The sequence below is a fragment of the Gopherus flavomarginatus genome, chromosome 5, assembly GCF_025201925.1.
Source record: "Gopherus flavomarginatus isolate rGopFla2 chromosome 5, rGopFla2.mat.asm, whole genome shotgun sequence".
Taxonomy (NCBI): Eukaryota; Metazoa; Chordata; order Testudines; family Testudinidae; genus Gopherus; species Gopherus flavomarginatus.
The window spans coordinates 131,117,843-131,129,246 of record NC_066621.1 but is presented as its reverse complement, the minus strand read 5'-3'; the positions used below and the strand labels follow the sequence as shown (position 1 = coordinate 131,129,246).

The 11,404-nt window shown below is 42.7% G+C and overlaps 1 long non-coding RNA gene across 1 annotated transcript; it reads right to left on the bottom strand.

The window, feature by feature from the left end:
* Positions 1-7,187: 7,187 nt before the first annotated feature.
* LOC127051279 (uncharacterized) lies at positions 7,188-11,137 on the bottom strand. Its single transcript, XR_007774462.1, has 2 exons — positions 10,023-11,137; positions 7,188-9,097 (listed from the first exon to the last, which is right to left on the bottom strand). It is a non-coding gene; the product is annotated as an uncharacterized LOC127051279 (long non-coding RNA).
* Between the last annotated feature and the right edge of the window lie 267 nt (positions 11,138-11,404).

The following is an 11,404-nucleotide window of genomic DNA, read 5'->3' as shown; positions in this document are numbered from 1 at the left end:
AAGTCCAGTTACTGCCCGCAGGGAAGCCAGAAGAGGGGGTGCCAAGGCACCGCCCACTGCAGCATGACCATAGCGGGGCACTTGCAGAGAGCAGGGGGCAGCATCCTTGTGAGCCAAGGGGTGCTAATCTATGCTGCAGGATTGCGTTTGGATCACATCCTATTTTCCACCCTCCTCTCTGGCTCTGCTCCCACCCCCCATCTTCCTGGGAAGCCATTCCAGGGGCTTCAAGACATGCATGACCAGCACCAGAGACGCAACTAGGAAGAAGTGACTTTGCAGTACCAGCTCCTGCTTCGCCTCCCTCCCTATGCCACTTGGATGAAAGCTTGGCCCAGCCCAGGAGAGTGGGGGAGGAGTGCCCTTAAAACTCAGGTCATGCGTCTCATTGTGGAGTCTGGAACCCAGCTTGCACACACAGCACGGGGAGGAAATGGCATTTCCCCCAGCCTGGCCCAGCTCATCCAGAGAGACTGACAGCACCCCATGCCCCTTCCACAACTGCTGCCTGCAAACACCACTGCCAGCCTGGCCCAGGGCGTGGAGACCAGAGGTGCTGGGTCATCAACCTGCATCAGCCCCTTCTCAGCCAGAGCTGACTCCTACCTGCATTTTGTGGGTAGACTCCGCTTCAGCTCCCCACCTAGCTCTGCTGGGTCCTGGAGGGAGGAGCATGTGAGTGGGGAGGAGTGAGCGAGCAGAGGCAGGAGGTGGTGGGGGTTCTATAGTGTCTGATTTTAAGAAATTGGGAAGTTGGCAACCCTACGTGGCCGTACATATAGAAAGATGCACTGCAAATCTGACAGAAGCAGGCCACCTCAGGCAATTTTCATCTGCAGAGTGAGTTTCCTGCCTGTTATAACAGTAAATCACTTGCCACCCTTAATTCTGCACTGCCCTTCAGAGCTGGGCAGCCTGAGAGCGGCATCTGTTGGCTGGGTGCCCAGCTCTGAAGGCAGCGCCCCACCAGCAGCATCGCAGAAGTAAGAGTGGCAATAGCATACCATGCCACCCTCACTTCTGTGATGCTGTCTTCAGAGCGATGGCTACTGACGAGGGCCCAGCTCTGCAGACAGCAGCACAGAAATAAGGTGGCAATACCATACCATGCCATCCTGACTTCTGTGCTACTCCTGACAGTGACTCTGCTTTCAAAGCTGGGCTCCCAGCCAGCACCGCCGCTCTCCAGCTGCCGAGCTCTGGAGGCAGCACTGCCACCAGCTGCAGCGCAGAAGTAAGAGTAGTACCACAACCCCCCCGGCAATAACCTTGCAACCTCTATGCCCCACCCCCCAACTCCTTTTTGTGTTGGGACTCCTACAATTACAATACTGTGAAATTTCAGATTTAAATAGCTGAAGTCATGAAATTTTAAGATTTTAAAAATTGCAGACTGGGAAATTGACCAAAATGGATTGTGAATTTGGTAGGGCCCTAACTATGAACTCCAGAGCATGGAGGAGCACATGGGACAGAGAAAAACAGATTCTGAGCATTTCCTTTAAATATATATAGTATCCACATACTATAGTGATGGGCCATTATAGAAATCTAGACAGATAGGTGAGCAGGAGCAGGTGGGAAAAACATGTGTTCCTCTTCTAACATAACAATTGTTCCCTCACAGAGTGCAGGAAAATTACAGCTATTTCTACATGATTGAACAAGGTCTTACACCCATCAGCCTGTGATTCATGTATACAGAAGACAGTTTTTGCTACCCATAATTTTTGTGCAAACCTGGACACTGTCTATATCTCAACTAAATCCAGATCACATGTTATTTGATGAAACTAGGTTGGACTAGTTTATTAATGTCATTATAGGGAGTAGGTCACTCAGATGTTTTAAGCTGTGCTCTAATATCAGCAGGCAGCAGCTGCAGGAACAGTGTGAGCTCTGGGGATTTATTTCTCATCTCTTTCCACTGAAAAGAGGTCATTATTTTCCAGCAAGTTCCCCATGACTTTGTCTAATAGGATGCACAGAACTCCTTTGGGAACTTCTTAAAAAACAGTTAATGGTTTACTTTCACATGCCTTTTACTGCTTTGTGAAAACTAAAAATTAACAGGAAAAGCTTTAGTACTAGAAAGTTCATAAGTAATTAGTACAAGACATTTGTAATAAAAAATGAACAGAAGCAAAGACATTTGGACCAATTTATTAAAAATGCAAAAGAATAAATGATACTTGCCTCATATAAGTAGTGAAATTTTCTTGATGTTAAGGTGCAAAGTATAATTAACAAAGCTGCAAAATCTGCGTCTATCAGGCAAATTTGTTACTGGCCAAGTTCAACTTTGCTGTCCCAAGAGACACATTTAATTCACAGATTTTTTTCCATTGATTAGTGTGTGTGTTGGTTTCTTTTTCCACATATATAGTTGTTTTAACATTATCTCTGGTAAAACAGTGGAAAGTTTGATTTCATTATAAGATGTAAGAAGTGGCCTGGGTTTTCAAAGCTACATTCTGTATTTATTTGACTGTTACAGTGGATGCAACTTCTTGCTAATAAACTCTGAACAACCACATAACATGCAGTTTTATTTATCTGGTTTTAATCCACTGTGCTGGCAAGCCTGCTTTAAGGAAGGTAATTCTTATGGAAAAATACAAAAAAGATCAAATCAAACCATTTTACCTTGACTTGTATGGAAAATTCCTTGAAGTGTCATAAATATTTGGTATTTTCCTCAAAGCTCCAGCTCTTAGAAACATGGGATTACATGAGAATCTTAACTTTCATTAAAAAAAAATGAAAGTACATTCCTAACCCTCATGGTTGAAGGCCCCAGTACACCATAAAGATTCAGGGAAAGGAGGCAAATAAAAGAACTTAGAGAGAAAAATCTCATGATTTTTGTAGAGCTGACTCATTATTTTTTACTTGGGTTTGCAATACTGCATGTGACAATGGAGTAGGCAATTCACCAGCAGGAAACCCCCTTGTATCAGGTCACAATGGGTCTGGCTGTAGTTACTCATTGGGAGCTCACAGGCAGGACACTAGCTTCAGAGGCTCAGTGACATTCTACTGTCCAACCAGGTCACATAGGGCCTTGCTCCATGCAAGACATACAAAGCAGTCCAGCCAAAGGATAGTCATAGGCTCAGTCAAGAAGTTACCTGGCCTCCCGCAAATCTATGCCTCAATGTCTCTGCTCCTCTGGTTTCAGGAGCCCTTTTGCCCATTCAGATTCTCCCCTGCCAGGGAAGGCTTGCAGCTCTCTGCACCCCTTAGGTGTAGGTAGGAAAACCAGGCCCACCTTTTCCACCAGCTTCCAGTTCAGGGCTCTGTGGAAGGCATCTAAAGTCAGCACCCAAGGGTGCTGTACTACTGCTTTCCTGAATTACTTTCTACCAGTCCCTTTCTCCCCACAAGCAAAGACATTAAGCAATATATATCAAAAGGAAATTTCAGACCTTCTGAGTGTCAAGAATCCCTTTGCTCAGTAGGTCACTGTCATAGTATAATTCCCAAATCTGAACCTTAGCATCCAAAATATGGGTACTAGCATAAATTCCCCTAAGCTTAATTACCAGCTTAGATTCTGTAGCGCTGCCACCAATCAGGAATTCCAGGGCCTGATACCCTCTGGTCCCCCCAAACCCTTCCCTGGGGACCCCCAAGACCCAGATTCCTTGAGTCTCAAAACAAAGGGGAATAAGCCATTTCCCTTCCCCCTCCTTTCTTCCTCCCAGCTCTTTCCCACCCTGGGTACACTAGGAGACCACTGTGATTCAATTCCTTGAATCCTCACCCTGAGAGGAATGTTACCTTCCCCCTCCCTTCTTCCCCAGAGAGAGATACAGAGATAAACACAGAGAGTAGGTTTTTCTTCCCTCCTCCCCTTCTTTTCTCCCACCAATTCCCCGGTGAGTGCAGACTCCCTTCCCTGGAGTCTTACAAAAGATAACCCCAAATAATCAATTAGGTTCTAAAAAAGAGGAAAACTTTAATAGAGAAGGAAAAAACATAAAAACTGTCTCTGTAATCAAGATGATAAATATACAGGGTTTTTAGCTTATAGACAATAGAAAGAAGCTTTCTCCCGTAGACACACAATTTAAGCTACTTCCAGCAAGTACACATCTGCAAATAAAGAAAAACAAACTAAAAGACTATAACCACCTTTGTACTTACTCACTATTCTGAATAGATAAGAGACTAGCAGGGAGATTGGCAGAAACCTGATTGCACCTCTAGTCCCATCCAGGACCCAGAGAGAACAAACCCAAACCCCACAAACAAAGGCTTCCCTCCACCTAGATTTGAAAGTATCTTGTTTCCTGATTGGTCCTCTGGTCAGGTGTTTGAGTCCCTGTTTGTTAACCCTTTACAGGTAAAGGGGACATTAACCCTTAACTATCTGTTTATGATAGTCACAGAGTCAGAGATCCCTGGCAGCTGAACACCCTCACAGGACTCACTACAAAAAGCTAACAGAATACAAGGCTATTAGCCTCCACTGCTAGTGAGCTAGTCTGTTCTCCTTTTAAGCTTCTCCTCCAACCCAGGCATGCTATGCAGGTGTGGTGGGGAGGGATTAGCTGGACTCAGAGTAGCTCCTTAACCCCTTCCTTTGTGGTGCAATGTTTGTACACCTCATCACACACAACACAACACACAACAATGGTCAGATCCTGTTTGATTTTATTTGTCCCTAAATCCTAAATAAGCATTAATCTTCACTGCATGCCTATGAGGTACATAGGTATTATCATTTACAGCTGAGGAAAACATCCATGTGATGTAGGGCTAAACTGAGTCATTAGGCTCAGCCCAGAATAAGGGGCAACACGTATATGTGCTGACTCAGGAGGAGCTGTGGGAAGGAATTGTTCCTTTGGGCTCATGATCTCTGGGTTAATGTGACATCAGCAAGATGAATGCCTACGCATCAATAGCAGTGGATTCTGTTAGTGATCATAGTGAGTGAAATTCACTTCTGTGCAGAGGACCAGCACATGTTTGTGCATCACTTAAGACCTCGAAATAGGACTTAAGTGGGTTAGATCTCATATTGGCTCCCTGCATAGAGTGAATTTCACCCAGGGAGAAATGTCAGTATCTGTGAGCTAAAAATACCCAACAGCTATGGTAAATACTCTAAATTATTGAGTAATTTCTTTAGCCATCAAAAAACCAAAATACTTAGTTTGTTGCCATGGCAGAGGGGTTCAGAGAAGTAAGTGACATCCCACATTGAGAATTAGTACCATCCTGATGAACATAGACTTGGACTATTAACAGATTAGCCCTAAGGAACACAGTGTTAGGAACAGTCATTTAACCATGCTATGTTTGTGCAAATGCATGTCACCCACAAGACTTTTCCGCAAAGCATGAATTTCATTTTACTTTCTTCTATGCCTCTCTTTACCCCAAATTGGCCAAACCAACTATTTATAGACCAAAAGCAGACCTGTGCATTTTATGAGTTGAGAGGGAAAGTGTTTAAAAAATCACCCTCTTCACTCCTGCTCTGGCCCCTTTGCACCTGGCAAAAGCACCACCCTGGTGTAGAGAACCACTAAAAGCCCCAGCTCCGAGCGCATTCTGCTGGCACAGGAACTGCAGCAGACAGCCATAATGCTGCCTTCTGAGGACTCCCTAGCAACTCCTGGCATAGGGGTATCCCAGAGCTGGGGCTAAGGAAGGGGACACACTGTGTACAGTTCTGCAACAATTCCAGGCGGCACTGCAGCACCTAAGGCATTCCAAGGAGGTTGCTGTAATTTGGACAGGCACCACAGTTGTCTAAAGTTTGTCAGGGGCCCCACTAGTCCCTAGATCAGTGGTTCCCAAACTTTAACAACCTGTGAACCCCTTTCACTAAAATGTCAAGTCTCATGAACCCTCTCCTAAAAATGAATATTGCCAGGATTTTCTCCTTTACCCGAGTATAAACTGTAAGAGCAGTGATCTTGGAAATATGAAATTTGTTTTTATGACATACTTATTACACACTATTTATTATTATTTACCATTACAGTATTTTTATTGTATTATGAAATGGCAACACCCTTCCAACATCTCACTTTCGTACCTTGTATCAGTTTGAATAAGCTTGTTATAAGACAAGACTCCTATGTTTCATCAAGGAGTATCAGATGTGAAACAGCATGAAGGTATTTAAGAAGCCAACTCAAAGAGTTCCTTCTACACAAGCATTCAGGTCTTGGGCAGTCCAGGCAAACAACACACGTTACAACAAAGCTTAAACTTGTTCTTCATAATAATTTAAAAAACAATACTAGCTGCCTATTTCATTTAAAAACAGCAAAAAATATCCACTTCCCTTTCCATTTTCTATAAGGAGTCTAGAAATTTAAATCTCCTTCATGTGATAGATACGCTTGCTTTGATTTGCTTAGCTCTTGGAAGTCCAGGGTCTCTGGGCTGCTGGCCCTGTGCTGCCCAGGATCCCTAGGTACAGCTCTGTCTGCCATTAGGGAATTTTTCCCCAAGAGCCCCCTGTAACATTTCACAAACCCCCAGGGGTTCACAAACCCCAGTTTGGGAACCACTGCCCCAGAGTAGCCTAGGATTGGGAGGGCACAAAGGTGGTTTAAAGCCACCACTGCACCCTCACTGGGCTATGAGATTTGTGCTGTGCCCTGTAGAAAGACAGAACAGAATCTTATCCCTGGGTTCTAATTCCAGCTCTACCCCTAAATTGTTATGTCACCTCGGGCAAGTCTCTTTGCTGCAGCTTCCCAATCTGTGGGCTGGTCTACACTAGGGGAGGGGATCGATCTAAGATACACAACTTCAGCTACGAGAATAACGTAGCTGAAGTCGAAGTATCTTAGATCGAGTTACCTACCATCCTCATGGCACGGGATCGACGTCCGCGGCTCCCCCTGTTGACTCCGCTACCACTGTTTGTGTTGGTGGAGTTCCGGAGTCGACAGGAGCACATTCGGGGATCAATATATTGTGCCTAGATGAGACGCGATATATCGATCCCCGAGAAATTGATTGCTACCCGCCGATACAGCCAGTAGTGAAGACGTACCCTGTGATGAGGGTTACAGGACAATGATACTCACCTATCTTTGTAAAGGACTTTGAGCCCTCCTGGTGACAAGTGCTGTATCAGAGCTAAGGAATATTATTAATGAACCGTGAAACCCTATTCCCATTGCAGAAAGAGAAACACATCTAAAAATGGGCTGGATATTTGAATGTTCTTTTATTTCTGAAAAATGCTTATATTTTAAACAATTCTCCAGATAACTGCTCTGATTTCTAGGAAGCATTTCTACTAAAAGATAAATATGTCTATGTTCTTATGTCTCCAAATGTTAAACAATTTTTTTAACAGACTTTCATCTAGTGCTATTCCAATTGCTTCAATGAGCTTTTGACTTACTTTGTTTACTTTGTTATAAACAGACAACCTCACTAGATATTATCATATCTTAGAAGGACAAATACAGTAACTAAAATATATCATGTCTTACTAAGTTATTTCTTGTATATTAAATGAGGTAGGAATAACCAAATTAGGCCCCTGATCCTGCAAGAATATATGCACACTGAGTAATTTAACACAGATGAATAGTCCCATTGACTACTTATGTTTACAAAATCAGTGCTCCACAGTGTCTTCCTGCAGCTATCTTTCTGTTTTCATCTAATCAGTACTGGCATGGTTTGTTCTCTGGAGATCAAGAATCTAGGCCCCAATCCAAAGCTCATTGAAATCTGTGGGAATCCTTCCATAAACATCAATGAACATTGAATCACGCTGGTAGAATTACAGTGACAGGGCTATATTTTTCTGCAAAGAATAAAACAGCATCACTATTTATAAGCTATTAAAGAGCCCCCATTCTCTCCAATTCATAAATGTCTAAAAGCATTTAAAGTGATGGAGAAGAACCAGACAGTTCAGCTTTTTTGAAAATTACATTTTAGAAGCACACTAAGAATTTATACTTTCACTTAGCTGAGAAAGAAGTTGCACTGAAATCCATGTTTTCAGAAGCTGTATTTTCACGTTACAGTGAGTTGTTTTACCCTTAATGGAGACAGACAGCTAGCAGAATATGATTTGTATCAAGCATCATAGAGGGTGGACTCTATATTTTTGCAAACCAGAAATGTACTCATTAAGAGATATGACTTGAACCAAGAATAATACCATGTAAGTGTGACATATTGAACCATTATCATACTTACTTAAAATGAAGACTAGATTTTAAAATATTTCCATTCTATCCATTATAAACATAAAAAATGGCAAAATCCTTCACATACCATAAATCTAAACATAAAAGTTTAAAACAAATTGATGTTTCTGCCAACCGCAATTTGCAGGATACATTTATTCTAGTGGGAATGCACAGGTTTTTCTATTGACACAGAAGAGACACAAAGAGTTAAAGAGAAACAATCAACTTAAAAATCACCCTTCTCTATCAATATTTATTCCTATTATTAAAATGAATCCCTAATATTTGTAAAGGAGAAAAAGAGTTTAAAAATAATGATTTCTTTGTATTTTTTTCAGTTAGCTTAGCTTACACTTTTGAAAGCACACTGGGCCAAACTCAGTCTGGGTCTGCTCAGTGCAACTCAGTTGAAGTCAGTGTAGTTGAATCCACTTAGATCAGCCACACTATGGCAATTTGTGTCAGTTTTACTGTTTTCCATATATGGTCAGGCCTCACTCCTGCAAATAGTTATGCATTTGCTTAACTTTTAACCTTAGCCCATTGGAGTCAACGGGACTCCTCAGAGAGCATAAACTTGAGTACCTGCATGAGGCTTTGCAGGATGAGGACCTGACTTAGTAATTTTCCCTGCTTGTGTGAGTTTTTCACACAGTAACAACGTAGTTGATATAGAACCTGAAACTAGCATTTAACTCATTTATTTTTTTTTGTTGATTAGACTTCAGGTTGACACTCTTGCTTTAAAGATGCTCCATAAAGGAATATTTACAGCAGATCTGAGGCGCCAGATCTTAAATAGGAAAGCACATCTTCTACTTCTTTTTATAGCTCGGAAGGTGGAACAGGAACCATCCAGCTGGTCCAAGGACAGCCAGGGAAAATGCTGATAAACCAATGACAGTCTCCTGAATCAAAGGAAAGAAGGTTAAATGAAGCTAGAAAAGTTGGAATGCTTCCAAAGGAAGCAGTCTGTTGCCGACCAAATGATATATTACTGAATTACTACCACTCTAATCCCAGTAATGTGATAGATTCTAAAGGAAGAACAAACAACAGAGAATTATTATACAAATTTAAATGAGACTCACTAGTAGAAGTACTTCAAATCAACTGAAAAACAAACTGTGATTTTAAATCTCAGACCACTACAAACACAAAGAACTTTCAAAAGTGTCCTCAGGGTTTAGCAGCTTTGCAGCTATTTCTATAAATACAGGGCATTTTCTGTGTATTTTTTCTGTTTTCCATAAAATCTATACAGAAATAATATTATTTTGGTTGAGAGCTACATTTGCACAGATGTTTACCTCAAAATGAGTCACACAAGACAGTCTTGTGCATCCATGAAACACGGTGGGACAAAAAAGGGGATGCTACAATAGGGAGGAGTTGCTGGGTAAGGTGTTTGTGGGGGAGGATGTCATTTAGATTCAATCTAGTGTTAGGATAATTGGGAGCAGTTACTGAGTGATTTCTGTTGGGTAATGTAATTAAGACTCATATAAAAGGGCATTTCAGGTAAACAGGCTTTTGCTATGTATCTATGTTGGTGTGAGAGGAGGATTCCCTTTCCCACAGATGAGGAGCCTGTCCTTCCAGCCTGCGGGGAAATAGGAAGCTTTGGGTGGAACTCTCCTTCCCCTAGAAAGAAAAGAGAGCTCTGGGGAAAAACTGGCCTGCCCTTTCACCCTGTGGGGACAGGAGTGTCTGTGGGAAAACATTTTTTGGCCTCTCTATATGGAAGGTGTAAGAAGAGCACCCTTGGGACGTACTAACGCCCCCAGCTGTGGGTGAGGATTGAAGCCAGGTAGATGAAGGAAAGGAACTCACCACTAGTCCCACGTTGTCCTGGGGTGGTTGGCTGTGAAGGAGGCAGCTGCCCCTGCTGACAGTTCTCCAGAAGAGATAGCTGGAAAGAAGTCGGGATCCATGGTGCACAGGAGGGCCCATCGTCCTTTCCAGGTGAGAGAGGAGTCCACAGCTGGGGAATCCTGACCAAGCAGCAACTATTGCTGTGAAGAGCTGGATGGCTCTGTTTCCTCACCTACTGCCAGGAGCTTGGTGTTGGGTGTGCAGTTCTTCTTGAAGAAGTAAGGAGTCCTTGTGCTCAACAACCAAGTCCTTTTATTTTTAAGATGCATGCATGAAAGGTCAACAGAAACCAGAACCTACTGTGGAACTGCAGCCTCTGGCTCAGCATCTGCCGGAATGCTTGTGTCTGCTCTCCAAAGGGAAGAAAGACCTTTGGATTATTGCAGCCACCTCCCACAAGCTTGCTTAAGCTATTGAGCCCAGGGAACAGGAGGAGTCAGTCCTTGCAGCTGAGAGAGACTGATAAAAGGGAAGGGAGCCTAAACTGTAATATCCCATCGCCTCACAAATATCTGTCCCCCATCACTATTAGGCCCTTGAAATCACTCCCTCCAATGAACCATCACTCCCCAAAATTATATATTCCCTAAAATTCCTATCTGTCCACAACAACAAATAGCCCATCATCTTCCCCTACAAAAGTATCTGCTCAACAAACAACCAGCCCCCTCCAAATGTTTTTATCCTCTATTTCAGACATTCAACATACTTCCTTCAGCACTCTTCCCTCAAATATCATTGCGTTCAGTGGTGCAAAGGGGCTGTAAAGTGGCCTAACTGGACAGTTAAAAGATTTCCATAGCAGGGAGAATGCTCAGGTAACATACAGCTGGCCCCTTCAGCTCTAGCCTTGTCATAGGAAGTATGTCAGGAGCATGACTAAAGGAAAGGGGCATGGCCAGAGATGCTAGGAGTAGATTACTCTAAATTGCCGTGGTGGACAAAGAAGCCAGAAGCAGACCGGTGTACATGCATACATGGGATCCACACGCTAATCTGTCCTTTACGTCCTGTACTGGAACATCTCAAAGAGCAACTGTTTCTTGAGTTATTGTTATTATTCTCCAAAAGTGGGCAAGGAAATTTGCAAACATGTAGGAAAATCAAAGAGAGAACCATATAAATAGACAAGCATGGAGACAAAGATTAGTGGGCAAGGGAACCACATACAGGCAACGTGACTGAGCAGTAACAAATTTGCCTTACAGTTTTTGCAACTCTGTTAGATGTAGTTTGTCACCTTAACATTGAAAATGCCTCATTCATTATTTGAGGCAGGTATCATTGACTTGTTTGTATTTTAATAAGTTATTCCGTATGTCTTTGATTCTGTTCATTTT